The 21,147-nt window shown below is 42.8% G+C and overlaps 1 protein-coding gene across 1 annotated transcript in view; it reads right to left on the bottom strand.

The window, feature by feature from the left end:
* Positions 1 to 15,238: 15,238 nt before the first annotated feature.
* LOC135699973 (adenomatous polyposis coli homolog) overlaps positions 15,239 to 21,147 on the bottom strand; it is a 50,699-nt gene continuing 44,790 nt past the window's right edge. Inside the window, exon 7 of the mRNA XM_065220298.1 lies at positions 15,239 to 16,617. The gene's annotated coding sequence lies outside the window, so the exon portion shown is untranslated. The remainder of the gene's footprint in view (positions 16,618 to 21,147) is intronic.

Below are 21,147 nucleotides of genomic sequence, written 5' to 3' on the forward strand. Positions count from 1 at the left end.
CATCGATGCAACTGAGCCTTGAGCGCGGTGGACAGTCCTGGGTAGTACACGACGTCGCAGTATGCGAAGAACGGCATCACCACAGCTTGGACGAGCTTCATACGAATCTGTCTGGAACGCACTCCACGGAAGCGCCTGTAGGTAACCAAAAAGTTGTGGTTTTCATTTTGGATGTTTACCGGATGATTTAACTTTCTCCGCAGCCACCGAGTACCATTTGGAATTGCTGAAGGCGAAGTTTGCCAAGTCGCGTCAATCAACAAACCATGCTTTTTTGCGTGTTTTTCTTTGATGCCCTGTCTTAATCCTAAACGTAACGAATTTCTTTATAATGCTTGGTAGTTCATGAATTGTACTGATTTGAAGGTTCACATCAGTTGAATTTGTGTTTTTCATGGAAATTCTGTGCAAATCGACCAATCAGCAACTGGCTCGGATTTGACAGAAAATTGGCTCGAAATCGCTACCCGACTATCAAATCCTATCCCAATGTAAAATATACCATCGATCCAAGATTTGATGGTATTTTCATGAACTAGACCAACAAAATGCAATAGTAATTACGCGGATACACTTGTAGGACCAGCTATGAGCATGTGCCTTATTTGTACAATAAATGTTTTTGTCTAGTGCTCAATGAACATCAATGAAAATTCTGCCTTCAACCGTTTACGAATTGCTGATTTTCTAAGCCTTCAGCAAATTAGTCTGGAAAAACAGTTTTCCCACCTCTTTTTCCCTCTACCGTCTGGGTCCAGCTCCGAAACTCGAACTTGTATTCGATGTCAGGAAGCTGCTTCCGGAACAGTTATCGGGCGAGTAATCAGGACTCTCTTCCAATTTTTAAAATCGGCTAGAGTTCTATGCCACCACATGTCATAGCCCGGCAAATTAGAGTCCCTTGTGTCGAGTCAAAACCCTGAAAGCTTTGAACTAATGGTTTTCTTTTGTATTGTTCACTTTAACGATTTCGATGACGTTACTTGAGCCTGCTTCGGCTGATGTTTACACTCTAATGAGCTAGCCTTGTATATGTAAGCCGTGGGTCAACACAATGAAACACCTTCCGACGCCCAAAAACACACATTGTGAGCTCTATAGCTGACCCGATTTTACCCCGGCGGGGCGGCCTTGAGCAAGGGTACTTCCTCCAAGGACGTTCGGATTTGGGTGAAACAAAACAACAAAAAGAAATGCAATTTTAGACGTCTATTTGCTACTTATCTTCTCCTCCTCGCTGTTGCTGCTGCTGTTCGGTGGGGCCCTTCGACGACGGTATGGCGGCGGTTCTGCTGCTACAAAGCACGGACTGAGCTGAGCGGTTTGCTTTTTCGGCTGCTTAGCAGCTGTCCTTGACACTTAGCCGGGGGATGAGCGGGCGCGTCTGTTGGAAACCACTCCCCCGCCCCACCCGGCGACGTTGGTGACGAATCACCGGATTGCCTACTCGCCGTAGGCAACCCCGGCAGACACCGCAGTGTTTCTGCCCAGGTGAACTAACCTCTGGTACCGCCTGCTTCGTCCTGCTTGACGATTAACTACGGTGGCGAGAATGGCTCTATTGGCTGAGCTACCGCAGTCAGGACGGCGAGTGTCTACCGGATCCTTTGTGGTTAGCCGGGGAAGCGATTAGCTCCTTAGTGTTTAGCTTCCCACAATGGCGATCCGACACTCTGTTGCACTCAACAACACTAATTTTCGCAGCCACGGGGCCGGCTTCCACTCGTGGTGCACTGGGAAGATGCGTACTGGCACTCGCGTCGTGGCTGGGCAAACTTTTCCCAGGTAAAGTCCGTTTTCTCGGGACTAAGGATAAAAAAACGTCTCCGAACGAAAAACCCTCGTAGACTCCACCGTGGCTCTAACTGTTCTCCTCGTTCGTTCACAACGTCACAATCTTCCGCAATAACAAAAAACGCCATCGTCCTCCTGCAACCGCGCTCGACTGTCATGTTCCTATGTTTTCGCCTTCTTTTGCAGCGGGAGGAGCTTTTGGGGGCCTAATTTTATTTGGGATGCGATACAATCTAAAACGATAATTTTTTTTCCTATCTAACTAAACTAATAACAACAAAAAACGAATAAAATAACGCGCAAAATTTACAAGTTAAAATTATTCACGAAGGCATAGTGGTGAGTATGTCGCTGGCCGTGCAATGACAACAAAAACAAAGCATAACAAACACGACACACGCTCGTGAAAAACACGGCAATATTACACTCGGCGGCAAAACTATCCAAAACGGGATAAATTGTAACAAGCAGGCTACAACATGAAACACAATAAGCACAGACACAAGGTGGCAGAGTCACTTACCCCTTGGGTTTGTCCTGTTTTGCTGTTCGCCTCCAACGAAATCGTGCAGAAACTCCCTCCGAAACTTCCATTGCCAACATCGAAAACCTCCACCGAAATCGCGCAAAACCTGCTCCGCCGAAAACGAGAGAACCTCCGTTGGCAGCATCGGAAATCTCCACCGCAATTGTGCGGAAGCTCCGCCACCGAAAAGACGAGAAAATGCCGTAGAAATTTCCTGCAACTTCCGTTGGCAGCACCGACAATCTTCACCGAAAACATGCGGAAGCATCTCCACCATGAACGCGAGAAAACTGAGAAAACTTCGTCGAAACTCCTGGCAGAATTGGAAACCTCCACCGAAACCGTGTGGAAGGAACCTCATCCACCAAGAACGTCATTTGTTTGTTTATCTTCGCCTCGGAAGCGGCGCCGGTGGTGTAGTGGTAAGCGTGATTACCTCTCACCCCAGCAGGCCTGGGTTCAATCCCAGTCGGCGCCGCCGGGATAACATCTCTGATCACGCCTTCCTTCGGAAGGGAAGTAAAGCCGTTGGTCCCCGGTTCATGAGTTGATAGGTCGATAGGTAGGGTCCAGGTGTGGGAGCTGCCTTCCTGGCGTCGGTAGCATTGGTGCTCAGCACGGAAAACAAGATCGACGGAAAAACAAATCAAGGAAAAAAATCTTCGCCTCGATGCATGTATGCGTGTATAGGTGTTAACGAAAATTAGCATGCTTTGTTGAGTCGTTCACATCCCACTGAATGGTTAATGCAAACGATGGAAATTAAATGCATTTTGTTTTAATTAATTATCATTTTAGATTACCATCAACGATGATGATGACGACATCCCTGATCAGATAAGCCGTCGTGGAAAAATGGTATTGAGATTGAACGAGACCACAGACCAAGTGTACACAGACATCACCAAATTTCGTCTTGCCTTGCCGATTTCTCATATTCAATTTGTCATAGAAATCGGAAAGATTCGCGTCAGAATTCAACATTTGCAGGAAGATTTCGCATAGAATTGCGCAATAATGCATGTAGAGTGCGCTCAAAGGTTGTCAAATGTCTGATGGAATTATCTGTTAATAAAGTAGACCTCAATTTCACATGCCGCCAGGCACGGGGTGAGTGAGGGAATATTAATCAAGTAGGAATAACGACAGCAAAAAGTGAATGACTAAACATTATCCATAAGTGGAAGGGCACGACACCGGCTGCAATCGTAAATGGTGGGAATTCTATTATACGATCGTTGTAGGTAAATTAGATGTAATTTGTTTAAATTGATCAAGGACTGGGTGTTCAAATCGTTCTTGTTGGAAACCGTTCAGATCAAACAAGCTAACTCGTATGCTACAAGCAAGACGAACGATTCGTTTTTATTAAGTTCCATAATTGTCCTATGGAGCATTAAACGGTTTTCAACTGATGGATTAGAACAAAGAATGCAGGGTTTTTTGGAACCAAAACAAAAACAACCAAAGTTGTAGGATAGGAATTCGCATTGAAACAAAAGACGTCGTGTTTGGTTAAAATTTTGCCAGCCCAGAAAAAAAATAATCATTTGAAACGACAACCGCAGGCTAATCATAACATAGTTCCTAATACGGTGGAACGTGAATTCCTTTCCAGTAAATTAAAGCAACTTCTGAATAAATAAACTCCAGATTAATCGTTGGTAGGATATGCTTTGATGTAATGCTAATCTCAATCAAAGAACAATCACGTCCCAAATGAAAAGAATATCAAACATTCATTCCTTTCCCAATAGCGCTCCTATGGCTGCGGTCAGCAGGAGAGGCACACCTTTCTATATGAGCACTCCTCCGGTGCCCGATCCCACACAGTCTGTTAATTACCTTTTTGCGTAAGTCTTTCAATATTTCACTGCCCCAAGTGTAGCACATACCTACAAGTTCCTATATCTATCCCGAAGCAGAGCGAGGTAGATCTCTGCAACCGTCAGCTATTCATCCACAGAGGAGCGAAGGGTCATACCATACCCAACTGCCATTTTTCATTCTGAATAGGTCTATGAATAAAACAATAGCTCGCACTCCTCGCATTCTGGCATTCTCCGGTTACTCCCAGGGCCAGGGCGCTCTCTTTTGCTCAGTGTTTAAATTCTTCAAACGAGGAAGTTCTATTTTTTCTTCTGAAAAACTTTGCCCTCTTCGCACCCTGTCGCCGCATGTCATTGTCTCAAGTGAAAGGAATTAGGTGCAAATTTATCTAAACACACACACACACCATTTGGATAGTTCTCCACTGGGCGGTAGGCTAATTGATTTATCACTTAATTAAGGCAAATTGTGCTCTACATTACCGTCCTAATCGACAATTGGTTGGCTGGCCGCCCTCTCCCCCATCCCCCGCCAATCGAATCTGATTCAATCAGATCAGAAACACTATTACCTATAACCAGAAGTGTTCTGTGCCAACACATTGTTGTCAATCCGTTGATTTGCGTTCGGTGAACTAGATCTGGGCCTATTTGTACATGACAGCGATTGGAATACACGCGATTTTGGAATTTATTAATCCATTGGTCACGACCGAAGTGTGAAGAAGGGGCGTGCGCCATATCTACCTACCAGTTTAGTAGTTGGAGGCGCCAGATGTCAGATCCGTGACATGTTCAGATGTCGAAGGGGTGGCGGCAGTTGTGTATGATTAATGATAAATTCATACAAGGATAGCACCGCAACGGGAGTCGCTAAACGGGTCCTTATTCCTATTTCTGAGCCCCATTAAGCAACTTATGTCCTACACACCGGTAGTATCTAGACGGAAATGGGAACGCATCGATTAAAATGTTACGAGTTTTCAAATTTGGCGACCCGATAAAGTTTTGTTTCTATAGTCTACTGCATGTGACCGAGCAAATGCATCGACCCTCTCCGATTTAAACCAACATTGATGGGTCTACTTATTTTCAGTCCAAACTAAAGAATACAAAATTTGTTGCCAATCGGCTCTGGCGACCGATTTTTAATAAAAAAACAATTTTCAGTTTTACATATCTCTGGAACAACATTGGGTTCCCTTTTTGAAGTATTATAAACGTACAATCAAATTTTGTGCAGTGTTGCCACCTTTCCAAGTTTTTTATTTGAAAACTTTAAATGCAAACATCTCAAAATGCTCCCACTTTTTCTTGATTTTGATGACGCCAATGTGTTCAGCACACTTTTTTACATAAGAATCACTTATGATGGTAAGCTGCAACCGGTATTATCCTCGGATTAAATTCCTATCAGAGTTAATCAACACGTCTCTAAGCAAACACTTTGCAGATCATCTAAAAAGGGACGGTATTAAAAGTTAATCCGAGTTGGAGCTTAACGCCATTAACGAGAAAAAAAACGAGCCACCGGGTTACCAGTGGTAGATCGGTAGACTTGCGGCAACATCCTCCGCGGGGTGCATCTTGCCATCGGCCAAGACTGCACGGATATCTCCATCATCCACGCAAGGCAATCTTTGTAATCGGTCTTCGCATAAGTACCTCCTTTGGTCCGCACGATAGCTTGACGTACTCTTTCATGAGGTCCTCAAATAACTTGCTCAACTCGTCCCTTGGTCCACTCGCTTCGTCTTCCATCATCGGTGATGAGGACCATGTCACCATTCCTGATCTCCCTCGCCACTTCTTCGCGTGGCGATATTCGATATTCTTTCAGCCACCGTTTCCAGAAGATATCCAGTTGCTGTTGGATATCCACCCACGTTTTCTGCAGATTCTGCTGCTGATAGCGAATGTTCCGGCTTGGTTCCGTGACTCCGCTTAAACTCTCGAGCAAGAAATGGTTCGGAGTCAGTGCTTCGGATTCATCCGAGTCTTACGGCAAGTACGTCAAATACCTAGAATCCACTCTCGCTCTCCAAAGTCACAAGTTCTTCCTCGTCAAGTTCCCAAGGTACGCTTCACCCACTGCGGCCTTCATTAACTGGACCATCCTTTCCCAGGCGCCGGTCATGCGTGGGGCACCTGGCGGTATGAAGATCCGTTTACACTTCCTCCGGTGGTACATATCTACCACAAGTGTAGTCACTTTACTCCTTCTGGACTGAATCACTGGATACCGACTCTGTCGCATAACTCCGTATTCATCCAGCATAGGTACTAGTTGATACAACGAACTGCTTTTCGGAATCACTTGCGCATCCCCTTGCGCAACCAAACTTGTTCTTCGTGAGAATCGACATCTCGTCCGGAAACGTCCTCCACTGCACCTGCTTTATGATCACCGTTTCCGCCGCCTGGAGTTCCTCCTGATGCAACTGATTAGAAATGTTGCGCCGCATTCTGTTGATGTTGTTAGTGAAACGCAGCACGTAAGCTACGGTGCGATGTAGCCTCTCCCATTTCGGGAACCTTTCAAACTGAATAACAGACTCATACGGAAAGTGGAATAGATCAGAAGGTCGTATCAACAATCAATACAAAAGTAACGATTTTAAATTGGCTCACTACTTGACTAGCCTATTGGTCCCAAGCAAACGATTAACGTACCCTATTCTAGTCGAAATTCTACTACTACACAATGTTTGTTTTGATTCGATATGAAAGTTTGACAGATAAAATGAGAGGTTAGTGGATTTTCCTATGTTTCGAGGGGTGAATCGATTAGCTTGGGACCGAAAAGAGTACCAGAGCTGAGCCAAAAAGTTTAGCACGTTATTTCAGGACCTTCTAATCTTAGAGTTACCTCTATGGTCGTATCTCCTCCGTCTCGACGGTAGATAACACCGGAGGAGTCGGTCCGGGTACTTCAGGAACTCTTGTCCAGCAAATCAGTGGCTATCGGTGCTAAAACTAAGGTCCTTTACCCCACTTGATCCCTTCATCGGCCAGGTTAGACAACGGCTCATCTACGCTGGTAGTGTCCAGGATCTCTCCTACTCTGTGGGTAACGAACGGTCGGTAGTTGCGTGGATCCGACCTGATCTATGAAAGCGCCGTAGTGTTGTCTGTCCAAAGGTAGCGTGTCGTGTTCGGAATGGTTTTCGTGAACAAATGTCAGCATCCGTGTGCCTAGTACGCACCCTTGTAGCTCATGTCTGATAATGGACATTGGCTTCAGAGGAGCCACCTTCGCCTTTGCTGCAAGCAAGAAACACTGTCCGTTACTGCAATACGCCGCGGGACTTGCGTCGACAAAAACGTTCAGCTGTGCATGCTCATAGGTGGAACTCGTCGCTGCCTCGAAGTAGCATCTCGGCCCGAATAGAAATTTACGTTAGCCCAACGTTTGATTTTGATGTCTACATCAGCATCGAAATCAAATGTATGCCTGATGTCAAACATTAGAAAACATTATGATTTAGTTGTATTTAAGGGGGTATTCCCGATCTTTTTTTTCAAAAAATCAAATTTTTTTTTTCACGTTTTTTTGTACTTTAGACTATATACTTTCATCCCCCCAAGCCGTTTTCCGATCAGCGAATTCGGTGTCCAGGCATAGCTGACTAATGGTAAGAACCCTCAAATGGTTTTAACTAAAGTCAAAACTTTAAACGCGTTTTTCTCGAAACCACATTTTTTTTATCGGGCGAAGATTTTTCTCAGAAACTATAAGAGATATTGACTTGAATCTTTGCGCATTTTGTTCCTTATTAAATTCTTTGGAGCTTCTCCCACTTTCAGCCAACAATATTAACATTTAACATTGTTTGAAGCACCTTAAAGCTGCAAAAAAGCGGGCTAAAAATCGCCTGTTTTTTCATATGGCCGCCATTTTGTTAATTTGCAAGATTTTTTGCTGCCAACGGGAGAAGCTCCAGAGAATCTTATGCAGATTATAATTTCTACACGAAATCTGTTTCAGATGAAGCCGTTCCAGAGAAAAGTCTTCGCCCGTCCAGGCGTTTGCGGCGAACAGGGGTCTGTTTGCCACCATTTTGTGACGTCAATAATGTCTTTTTTTATGTCGAAAAAAATTTATTTGTAAACTTTAATGTTCAATAAACAAGAATCCCAAAGAGTTAGGCGCATTACTATTCATTTTCCTTGAAAAAAAATTAATTGAAAAACAGGCCGAAAAAAGGCAAAAGATTGGGAATACCCCCTTAAGCAACGTAACATGGTGTATACATCAGAAATTTTGGAACAAAATTTTGCCATTCTAATGTTGGTCTGACGTCAAAAATTTCAATCTATTGACATTAGAACCAAACGTTTTAAGGATGTTTTCGGATGTAAAAAACGTTAGAACTAAACGTTGTTCGGATGTTTTTATATGTAAATGTATTCTGATGTTTTCTAACGTAGATGTTTCCCGATGCTAGAACCAAACGTTTTTTGGATGTTTTCGGATGTACACAACGTTAGAACTAAACGTTGTTCGGATGTTTTCAATTATACTTCGTGTTTGTTGTTCTCTGATGTTTTCAGATGTACAAAACGTTTAAAGTAAACGTTGTTGGAATGTTTTCAAATGTAGATGTTTACTAATGTTTTTAGATATACAAAACACTAGAATCTTACTTTTCAAATGCTTTCAATTATATTTACAACACATTAGAATTAGAAACATGATCGTGTAAACACTACACACGCTTGTTGTTAGATAACATCATAAAAATGCGTACATAACAGTCAATGCTGAAGCTCCCGTTTCCCACCAGTCAGTTAACTGACCTTAGCTAACCTAATATCATTGTGGCAACTCTCTATGCGGCAGGGGAACTATGCCATTAGCGCGCTAAGAGTTGTTAGACCACTGACATAGACGCCTATTCGTGGGTGACGAGGCACTTGGTGACATTACAGCGAGCTTGGCGATTGTTATAGCATTTTTGAGTGAACTACCAGACAATCATGACAATAAGATCGCTGCGCCTCCAGATCTCCCTTTAAATCGACCCGCTGTGCCAATTTGTCAATAATGCATGACACTTTGGACGTGGATCGGGATGATCCACAAATGCGGAAAGTTTTGGGCTACCAGTCTTCTACCTAATTGACGAACTGCAAATATATAATAAACAAAATTATTGTGCATGAAAAATATGACAATGTACAATGCTCGAGGAACACTGGGAGTTTTCGAACGACGCGTGCTTAGGAATGCCGGACAACAATCCCGCAAAAATGGTGTTTTCCTCAAATCCGGCCGGTACAAGACGCAGAAAAGTACAGCGTGCTAGGTGGTTAGACTAAGTGGAGCAAGATGTAGGAAGTGTGGGATGCTCGAGAAATTGGAGACAAGCAGTCAGGGACCGAGTTAGTTGGCGCAACTTTGTTATACAGGTCAAATCTTGAGGGACGTCGGACCAGCAAAAGTAAAGTAAGTATCTTATACGTTTGCCAACATTCCACGACAATATATGATTAGGTTTTCACTTGGTATGTAATGAACAACAGAGATACGCGATAATTCGTATAGTTTCTGCGATTGATGGTTAATTTTAAATGTACGTATAGTACTATATAACAGCATAACTGGATCGTCATGTTCACCATCTGTCATTGTCTGCAAAAATATTTATTAGCAGTTACCTGTGTTGTGATACTTCCTTCAATGAAAACTAATTTTCTTGCATTGCCATGGTCATCTGGGATGAGGCTGGTCCACTGATCATTCGGAATGAGCTCTCCACACATCATTGAATCAATGTAGGATCAATGTAGATATGTAGATATCAATGTACATAGATGGTGTCATATGCAAAGTGCGAAAAGAGAATGAAAGAAATACGAAAAAGATTAGCTTCAAGAAGTAACAGTTTCATCGGATTAGTCACCAAGTCCCCCACCACTGCTATCTGCAGCCCTATCACTCCCATCCCCACGATTGCGGAAGAGAATAATAAAATTCTTGATTTAATTTAAAGAAATTAATATTTAGAAGATTTGAGTTATCGGGATCCGTATTCGGTTTCCCCATCGGGATCCGTATTCGGTTTCCCCATTGGGACCCGTACTCGGTTTCCCCATCGGGATCCGTATTCGGTTTCCCCATCGGGATCCGTATTCGGTTTCCCCATTGGGACCCGTATTCGGTTTACCCATCGGGCTCCGTATTCGGTATCCCCATCGGGATCCGTATTCGGTTTGCCCATCGGGATCCGTATTCGGTTTCCCCATCGGGATCCGTACTCGGTTTCCCCATCAGGATCCGTATTCGGTTTCCCCATCGGGATCCGTATTCGGTTTCCCCATCGAGATTCGTATTCGGTTTCCCCATCGGGATTCGTATTCGGTTTCCCCATCGGAATCCGTCTACGAAATCCCCATCGGGATCCGTCTACGGAATCCCCATCGGGATGCGAATTCGGTTTCCCCATCGGGATCTGTCGATGGAACCCGTCATCGGGATCCGTCTACGGAACCCGTCATCGGGATCCGTCTACGGAACCCGTCATCGGGATCCGCCTACGGAACCCGTCATCTTCCACTTTATTTTAGCTTTTAGTAGGGGTAAGAGGGGCACAGTGAACAGGTGGGGCATAGTGAGCATCCAGCTTGAACTTCCGGCTGTTCGGAAAAAAAATGGTTGGTGGTAGGATCAATATCATAATGATATTGAACCTACCACCAGTTGATTTGTTTCATGCAGCTGGAGATCCAAAGCCAAACTGCGGGATGCTCACTATGCCCCTCCTCCCCCTATTTATTTATTTATTCGTCAATCAAATAAAAAACAATAAACACATTCACTAACCTGCAAAGAGATCCGGCTTCAAATTCCCCGCCGGGATCCAGCTTCGGACTCCCTACCGGGATCCGGCTTCGCACTGGTGCACTTTCCTAAAAAAAAAAACATAATTACAGTACATTAATTTACATTTACTTACCTGAAAAACAGCCTTCCTTTTCCAAGGGCGATCGCGGGACTCGCAATCTTCGAAACTGGCGGGGGTCCAGGTGTGGGAGCTGCCTTCCTGGCACGTCGGTAGCATTGGTGCTCAGCACGGAAAACAAGATCGACGGAAAAAACAAACCAAAGGATTTGCCGCAACGTCGGACACCGAATCGCCACCAAAACTCGCGACGGACACGGACACATTTTCGGCACATTCCCGGACTAATTCGCCAAAAAATCGATCTTTTCGATCTTTTCACACCGCGAAAAAAAAAACTGTACACGGCCAATGTGATCAACCCAAATTTGAATACAGTGTACTCAAAATCGCAAAAAGTGCAGGAACGCAGCGATGAGTAAATTTGCCTCGAGATTTGCATCATGTTTTCCGGTGGAAAACTTCAAAAATCTTCCGGAAAATTAGGATTGACGAAAATCCACAGAATCCAATCTTTACTTTTCTTATATTCGGAAAAAATTTACTGGAAAAACCTGGAAAACCTGGAAAAACAGAGGGAAATTAACTCAAAACTGAGTTCCTGTACTTTTTGCGATTTATGAGTGAACTAAACTCAAATTTGGGTGTTCTCATTCGCCGTGTAGTGCTGACTCAGGACAAAACAAACTTTGCATGCGGCGAGGGACCGAAGGACAACAATTTACATCGTGATGAAATTTGATTCTAATGTAACGTTAGGTTCTGTTGTCATTGGATGTATTCTGATGTTTTATGCGTGCAACAAATTACATCGTGATGAAGTTTGATTCTAATGTAACGTTAGGTTCAGTTGTCACTGGATGTATTCTGATGTCAAATTTTACATCGTCAAGACGTTTGATTCTGATGTAACGTTTGAGGCTAATGTATTTTTATGTACTTGGATGTCACACTGAAGTCTGAATACATTAAGGGTACAGAAATACACATTAAAATTTAATGTATTGAAGATGTCTGCTGATGTTTCCTACATTACAATTTCTATTCGGGGGAATACGAACCGTTGATATAAACACCCAGTCCCGCCAGCGATTCAGCTCATCGTCTTTGATGTTGTCATCCCAGCTGATTCCGGTCCGCAATAGTTCCTGTATGAGGACCTTTCCGTGAATCAGGAAAGCCGCAAGCAGTCTTAGCCGGTCGAACAGCGCAACACTTGCCGCATAGGACCGGTTTGTTGATGAATGGCATGACTCGATTGTTACAGCAGTACAGCTTGTTCGTACGGAATGTTACGCTGATCCTGTTACTTGGTAGCTTCTGATTGTGGACGTAGCGCTGTAGGCGGTAAACATTCATAACGGGCCCCTCGCATGACATGTTTTCCATAATTTCAGCATCCGTCATGTTTGCCTACACCCCGGCGATGACTTCCGTTACTGACAGGAAACTTTTCGATACGTAGAACATGTAGTTGCTTTCTTTCATATAGCGAATTCGTTTATTATTCAGTTCCAACCTGGATCGGGTATCAGGATTGGGTCTGCTTGTTTTCTGACAAACGTCAGTTTGCTCGTTTGTTTTTTAAACCTAGCTCAGGTTGAGGTTCGCACTGACAAAAAGTTCGGTTTCGCACTGGGTTGGAACTGGTTCCAGCCCCGATAATAAACGAATTCGCTAATAGTTTTATCTCCTTGCAGACGATTGGCAATGCTTAGGTTCCTGACAAATACCAGCAGTTTCTTCAGTCCCATCGGACGCATGTTGATGACATTGTCCTTGTAGTCCTTTGTTTAGCTCAGCAGTTTTCCTAGCGTCAGCTTGTTGATGCGGTCGTGCCTTCCTTGTCGTCGAGTAGCTCTACAATCAGCCGATATGGTCCGACATCGTTTCGTCGGTATTCGTAGACTTCGTGAGTTTTCTGCTTGTTCCCGGTGCCTCCAGTACCGAGTTATGTTACTCACTCAACAGCGAATAACAATTACACTGATTTCCCGGTTCAATCCACTCATAAACTGTTGGCTTATGTTAATGCTAGCACAAAAAAAAGAATATTTCCACAATATACTGGTTTGCCTTCAAGAAAAGTTTTTACTATTCAAATCCAATACACAAAAACGTGTGTTTTATAACAATGGCGGCAAACGAATGTGTAAGAAGGTAGGCCGTGCATTGAAACTGACGTGTTTTGAATTTGCGGCTGCTTTATGTTCCGAGATGTTTATTGAAAATTTAGTGCAATAAGTCCTTTAGCTGGTGCATTTTGGACACCTGAAAACTTTTTCAATAATTTTGCGTGTGTTTATTAGTGCTGTGTTTGGTTATTTAAAAAAAAATAGAATCGAAAGATTTTATTTTATTTACGATTGCCGCGAGTGAACAAACCGAGTTTTTTTCTTCCTTCGCCGCCGCCGTGAAACGTTACGAAAAAGCAGATTTCCGCTGAATTTTCTAATGTACGCTGTTGAATCGTGTCCGTTTGGGTTTAGTTACAAGTGCATAACGATCCGGAAGCCGGAAGTTACAAAATAAGTCCAGGGGGTAACGGTGATATCCAGTGGAAGTAGGTTAAAATCGAACGTGCAAATTTTCTCCTGCAACGTGCTGCTGCCTGCAAGCCAAAATGGGCGCGTATCTATCGGAACCACTAACAACGAAGAATTCGAGCGAGGAGGCAATTGATTTGCTTGCTTGCGGTTCCAGCTCGATGCAAGGCTGGTGGATCAGCCAGGAGTAGTAGTTTCTAGTGAAAGAAATGATCTCCATCACATCACTAAACAGAACCACGAGCATTGAAGAGGAACTGCATCCTAAACCCCATGATAAACAAGGAGCGGATGCATCCAATGAAAGCGCAAAAGAATCATTACGAACATAGGAAAAATTCAGTACGATCCTTCCATTGCATTATTTTATGATTCTTCAATATTGTACAAATATTTACACATTACTCACAACTATACATAGTAACTCGGAGCGTTTGGTACGGTAGGTCCACGTATCCTTGCACCCCTTGTAGATTCAAGAAATTAATGTTCCCATTCATTTCCAAGAATCATCTTTGCGGCAAATACAACGCAGTAGGCCTGGCCGTATTGATGTTTATATCATATCTCAGATATGCTGTAAACATCAATTAGACAAGAAAAATGATAAGACCTCATCTAACCTAATCATTTTCCAGGATGCTTTCTCGTACTGGCTGCGTTTGTATTAGATAAGATTAGATTAGATTAGAATGGTGGCAAACGAATGTGTGAGTTGACCGTCACTTTTAGCGAATTCGTTTATTATCGGGATTGGAACCAGTTCCAGGGGGTTGGAACCAGTGTGAAACCGAACTTTTTGTCAGTTTAAACTCAACCTGAGCTGGGTTTTAAGAACAAATGAGCAAACTGACGTTTGTCAGAAAACAAGCATACTCAATATTGATACCCGATCCAGGTTGGAACTGAATAATAAACGAATTCGCTATTTGATCCTTCAATACTCAAGCGTTAGTTTGTGTTTAGCAGGCTCAATGAGAGTACAGAGCAAGGTGATGCAGTGGCCACATTGCGCATCTCGAAACGAAAAACTTTTTCATACAAGAATTCGTACAAAAAGTGTTTCGTTTCAAGATGCGGAATGTGGCCCTAGATCGTGAAATATGGTTGTAGTAAACCAAAAAAACAACTTATATGCAATTACTGAAGTAACTAATTGGTTGTATCGTAGAATCACAGACCAGAACACTCGCAAGTTGTTCATCGAACAAACATTTAACGGTCAATTTAAAAGTATCTTAGTTGGTAGTACCATAGAGGTAACTCTAAGACCAGAACCAATAATTGATTCGAAAAATTTCTTTGTACGGTCGATTTGAAAATTGAGTTGTTTATAATATTTTTTACCGGTTATGACGAATATTCCTACCCGATTTGTAGCTAGCAAGCGGTGCTCAAAACGATTTGATTACATTTTGATTATAGGCCCTTTTCAAATGATACGCGAGATATGCCTTGTTCTTCAGATCAGATGTGCCTTCAGATCAGAGCAAGTTACTCTGAGTAACTCTCAGCTAAAGAGACACTCGCATTAAAGCCTTGTTTGCAGCAACAGTTTGTTTGTCTGCTATTATATTTTTGAGGACATGCAACCTAGCAGGGCTTTCGGATCTCAACAAAACAACCATATCTCGAGTAATTTTGCAACTTTTTACAGCTGAATACTAATCGTATATTCATAGATATTGTTATTATTCATATATCAATCGAATTTCTGGTACAATTTCAAGGTTGCTTCAAGAAAAGTGTAGGGAATAAATAGGCAGAACAAAATTTCTACAATCTACTACACAACTTGTATGTGTGTGTGTGTGTGCCTGTGTCCGGAAGGGAACCGTTATAACATTTTCTTTTGATTCAAATTTCACCTGTTTTGATATGCTTCCTAACCGGAATCTGCTAAAACATAAAACCGAAAATCTCGACAGAACTTAAAATTTGTTTCGCTAAAATTGTGAAACATTTAAAAAAAAAACGGAAACGAACATTTAAAACGAACGAAACATAAGAACATCTAAACGAAAAAAGATCATATTTCAGTACTTCGACAACCGTAAAAAATCTTGGTAGCAAATAGTAAGCAGCAATGTTTCCAATAATAGCGGTAATAATTATCATAGTAGCAATAATCGTAATAATAATAATAATAATAGTAGCGAGCGAGTCTGTGTTTGAAATCGAGTAAATATGCCCCGTAAATGCTTTTACACACCATTCTCTAGGTTCTGGTTGTTTATCATATGAACTATTGGTTTCAGGGTATTCGGTTTTTTTTTTCTTCTTCAAGCAATTGAATACAACTGTTTACGTTCAACGCGACTACTTTTGTTTCTGTTTGTTACTGGCAAATTTGCGACAAATGTGTATATTGTTTAAAACATACGGAACTTAGCTAGATAATAATCGCGTGTGTCTCTCTACTAAGCTTAACTTCTACCACCACGAAAGACCAGTCTACCAATATGAGGATCGGGTCAGGTCAAGCTTGGTTATATCTCGATGTCGGTGACGCTTTGGGACTAGAACAATTTGTTTTTTTTTCATATATGATTTAAAATTTTTGTTTATACAATACAATCGATTCGAGGGAAAGCAACATCGCGGACATTCATCTTCCATTTGCATATTTAAGTAGTCTTTAATGTTTCGCCACACCCAACTGCTAGGTGAGAAGGGAAGAAATCTTTTTTTTTGTTTTCGTTCGATTTTTGGGATGCCGCGGATTCCTGTTTGCGCCGGTTCGCTTTTACAATTTAAAATCAGATAAAACTAAAAGGTAACTAAAACAAAAAAATTGAGCAAATTGCCGTATTGCTCTCTGTCGTTGTTCTGGGTGTTTCTGTTGGTTTCTCCGACAACGGTGGTCATCAAACTTTGTTTGAATGGTTTTGTAAATAAAGAAAAATACTCACGAAATCTGCACTGTGCGTCGTTCGATGGTTTTTTGAAAAATAAGGAATTCATACAATAGCGGCTCGGCCTCGGCAAATTGCACCAACAAATTTTTGTTTTGAAATCTGAAAAGGAAAAACATGCAAAATGAGATGGTGTTTTTTTTCAGTGCGCCTGAAACGTATTAGGTTAGATTACACTCTAAAAAATCTTCACGTCCGATGCATTCAGAAAATATCAAATGATACGTGACGTTAGTAACTTTGATCTGCATGACACGACATGTTCACTAAAAATGTTGGTGGAATCGACCGTATATTTTTTTTAAATTAATAAGGATATTTTTAGTGAGAGAGAGAGAGAAGGATTAGTATTTTCCATTTAATTCCACTACTTTATTTGCTTATCCTTGACAGATACACGTATTTCGTTTACAATGTGCAGACTTCTTCAGTGTCTTGTACTAATACTCGACTGAAGAAAAACATCGCATTTACCGAATATATATTAACACAGGTACATTTTCACTTAGAAACTAGGTAAACTTAAATTTAATTTTCTATAGGAGCAGGTACTCCGCTGCTTACTCGTTGATGTGTCCTAGGTAGTAACTTGAAAAGCCATGTGTGTCCGTTTCCTTGATCCCTGTTGAGTAAAGTTGAATTACGTTGTTTGTTGATCTCGAGGCTTTCCGCAACATCCAATTTCCATGGTGTAGATACGGTTCGTAAAATCGTGATGTCCTCCGTCGATAGTTGGTGGTCCTCTGTGAAGATGTGTTCTGCAACCTTTGATTTTAAATCATATTTTAGGCCTTTTTCCTCTTGTTTTTTGGCCTTATTAACCTCCGCTATATGTTCTTTAAATCTAGTTGCTAAAGTTCTCTTGGTTTGTCCTACATATACTTTGTTACAATGATTACTGCTTATTTTATATACACCTGCTTTACCTAAAACATTAACAGGGTCTTTAGTGGATCCTAACAATGATTTCAACTGGTTATGTCTACTGGTGAAAACTAAATCTAATCCGAATTGTTTTAACTGTGGTCTTAGCTTGCAAGTAATATCTTGATCAAATGGAACGGACACTCGTTTCAATGGTTCAGGTGCTGCGGTGAGGGTTTGTTAATAACCTCCTTTATAGAATTCTCGCTTTTTTATCGATGATTGCCTGGATTGTGGTCTCCTTGTATCCGTTGAGTCTTGCTGTTTCGAAGATGTACTGTAATTCCTTAACCTTTCCTGTATCGCTGAGTGGAAGAGTCTGCATTCGATGAATCATGTGGTGAAAGGCGGCCATTTTCTGTTGGAACTCTTTTGGTACTTGATGGTTTCCTGTAAATTTCGTATTCAAGGGAGGAAGATGATGACGATTCCCTGATGACTAGAAGATCGAGAAATTTGAGTTTCCCGTCTTTTTCTACCTCGTGAGTGAATTTGATATCCTTGTGAATTCTGTTGATCTCATCTAAAATTTGTGGAAGGGCTTCCCGTTTAACTACGCTGAAGATATCGTCAACAAACCTCCTTTCTCCTTCAGGATTGTCTCCAAGTTGGCCATGAAAAGTTCACACAAGAAGAGAGGATGAGGATGCAGCATGCAGAAACAAGGTTCGGACGTACCTTAAGCTGACCCGCCTTTGTATGGAATAGAACTACTTCTCTTTCCGAGGTAACTTCTACAAGCAGACGAAAGGAGCCCCAATGGGAAAGGGGGTTTCCCATTGGGGCTCCTTTCGTCTGCTTGTAGAAGTTACCTCGGAAAGAGAAGTAGTTCTATTCCATACAAAGGCGGGTCAGCTTAAGGTACGTCCGAACCTTGTTTCTGCATGCTGCATCCTCTCGTTGTGTTAATAGCCAGTCCTCTAAATGGTTGATCGCTTCCTTGACCGGTACGCTGGGAAAAAGAGCTGTGACGTCGAAAGATACCATAATCTCGTCCTCGTTGATGTCTCCTGAAGATTGTAGTTCCTGGGCGAACTCCTGGGTGTTGCTAACTGCTTTACTCTGGAACTGATTCGGCATACTCTGGAACTCTTTGACTAGCCACTTCGCTAGTTTGTGGGTGGGGGAATCAACTGCAGACACGATCTCTCGCATTTCATTTCCCGGTTTGTGGACTTTGGGGAGACCTTTGTTCCTGGGTAGAATGGGATTGGGTTCCCGTAAACGACCTGCTCCATCTCCTAATATCGATTTGCACTCCTTCAGTGCTTTCTCCACGCATTTCACTATGTTCTGTAAGGGGTCTACTCGAAGCTGTCTATACGGTCCGTTGTTAATCTTCGTTGTCATCTGATTATCGTAATCGTCCTTGTCCATGATAACGACCGCGTTTCCCTTGTCCGCCTTCACGTAGTATACTGCTTTTAAGCTCCTTTACAATCCGAATTTCTTTTTCGTTGGCGCGACTTTGTTCCTGTCCGTCCTTGATTATGTTCGATGTGATAGTCCTAACCGTATTATGTGATGTTGTTGGAAGCGTCTTGGTTATCGCTGTTTCTACGTCAATGATGATCTGCTCCACGTCTGGCTTGGTTGTAACCGCGTATCCTAGCCCCTTGTTGAGGTGTGTCAATTGTTCTTCCGTGAATGCGGTCGTCGATCGGTTGACAACCAACCCATCAATGGAGTGAACCCTCGGCGTCGTGGTGATGGTTGATGGGATCTGCTCACCCGTTCGGTGTGTTGTCCGTCTCCGTTGAGACTCCTGTCGTAGTCTGTTTAGCTTCCTATCCGATTCGCACTCCTCTGCTACCTTGGCCCTAGACAGAAACTCCTGGAATTTAATTGGATACTCCTTGGCCAATTTGAGATGTAGATAATAACATTCCAAAGCCTTCATGTCCAGTATGCTATATAGCCGTCTGATGCTATCCTTGATGAACTCTGCTTCCATCCTCTTTACTACGCTGGCTTACAGGTATAACCTTATATTTTTGGCGATGCGATGGTTTTCTTCAATCCGATGAATTTATTTGGCTCCGACGGCTTGGTTGCCATGATGAATCCTGATGAATGTGGGCGTCTAAGTGGAATACCTGTATAATGAGGGAGAGAAGGATTAGTATTTTCCATTTAATTCCACTACTTTATTTGCTTATTATTAAATGGAAAATACTAATCCTTCTCTCTCTCTCATTATACAGGTATTCCACTAAGACGCCCACATTCATCAAATATTTTTAGCCTATGGCTAGTTCGTCTCTGGAGAAAGGAGAGGCCTCAGAGTGAGTAACCTCTAAATACATGGTATATTAACATTTTGTAAATAACTTTGGTTGCTGGCTCTTCAACTTATATGGAAAAAACTAAAAATATATAAAATAGTGAAACAGAGGAACTACAGAGGAGCTACAAACGAATAATCCAAACAAAACAGAGCTCAGCTGGCATGGGTCCAATGGGGGAAATCCATCCAGCTGAGATGTCCCGACGACCGAAAGAAATTCATGCTATATCAAGTGGTAGATTTTGGCTTCTTTTAAGAAGGTTCCCTAATAAAAATTGTATGGTTAATTTGCTTAACGACGTGTTCTGAGTATCATCCAAACCATTTGTTGAATAATTCGATGATTTGGGTTATCGTTCGTTTATGGTTATTTTTTATTAGGGTTACTAGTGCTGCCGAGGCCGGAGTATCATTCCCGAGCAGATCGCTGATGCTGGAACTCCGGGCAGTTGCACAGGATGTATTTGACGATGTAGGGTACCTCACAGATGATGCAGCTTCTGCGGAACGACAGGCCATCATGCTTATAGTAGAGTATGGTGTGCCCGATCTGAAGCCACGAAATCACACGTTGATCTCTCAGGTTGTCCAGTTCGCTCGATGGTTCAGTTGACCCTTTGACTTTGCGGTTAAAGGCAGTTCTGTTGCGGAACCACTCGGCCTACCATGCCGCTCGAATGGTCCGCATGATCCACCGTCTGACGTCCTATGGTGGTACCATGTCGGTGAGTCTGGGACCCGATGTCCTTGAACGACGCTGTGTGAGTCGGTTAACATAAGTATAGGATTGTTGGTTGGCGTCGTAGCGGCACGGAAGATCGCTGCAGCCTCGGCCGAGAAAACTGAGCACTGTGGAGGAAGACTGCTGCTTTCAGCAATACCGTCTCCGAAAATACCGATACCTACTCCGTTTGTCGATCGAGAGCCGTCGCCAAGTAACTCGGCGACCGATCTGCGCAAAATCACGGATGCATCCCCTGCTTTGAAGCAGTTCTTGATCCGATTTTCCAATTGGATTCGTGAAGAGTGTCAACTTTTCTCTCCATGCCAATGGACTTTGGCCACTGGGGGGAGGTCGATGTCGGCGGCCGTGCGGAGGACTCTGTTCCCCTCGTCAAGGAGAAAGATCATATTGTTTCTGGAGGTCTTGGCGGAAAAGGCGGCGGCTTTTGTGGCAATATTTGCGTTTAAGCAAAACCGGAAAGGAAGAGGACCCGCATCGATGCATGCGACGTCTGCTGGAGTGGATGGCAGGAGACCAGACATGATGCGGATGTAACTGTTGTAGACCGGTGCTAGGGTTCTAACCTCCATGCCTCTCGGAAGCGATACAAGTAATTTCCGTCCCGCAAAGCAACCTACTGTCGATGATGGCTCGCGCCACCCGGAACCGAACATCGCGGTTGTTGGATCGGTGAGGC

Source organism: Ochlerotatus camptorhynchus, unplaced genomic scaffold (assembly GCF_037179485.1).
Source record: "Ochlerotatus camptorhynchus isolate MF236.1 unplaced genomic scaffold, CSIRO-AGI_Acam_v1.1 ptg000124l, whole genome shotgun sequence".
In the NCBI taxonomy this organism is placed as follows: domain Eukaryota; kingdom Metazoa; phylum Arthropoda; class Insecta; order Diptera; family Culicidae; genus Ochlerotatus; species Ochlerotatus camptorhynchus.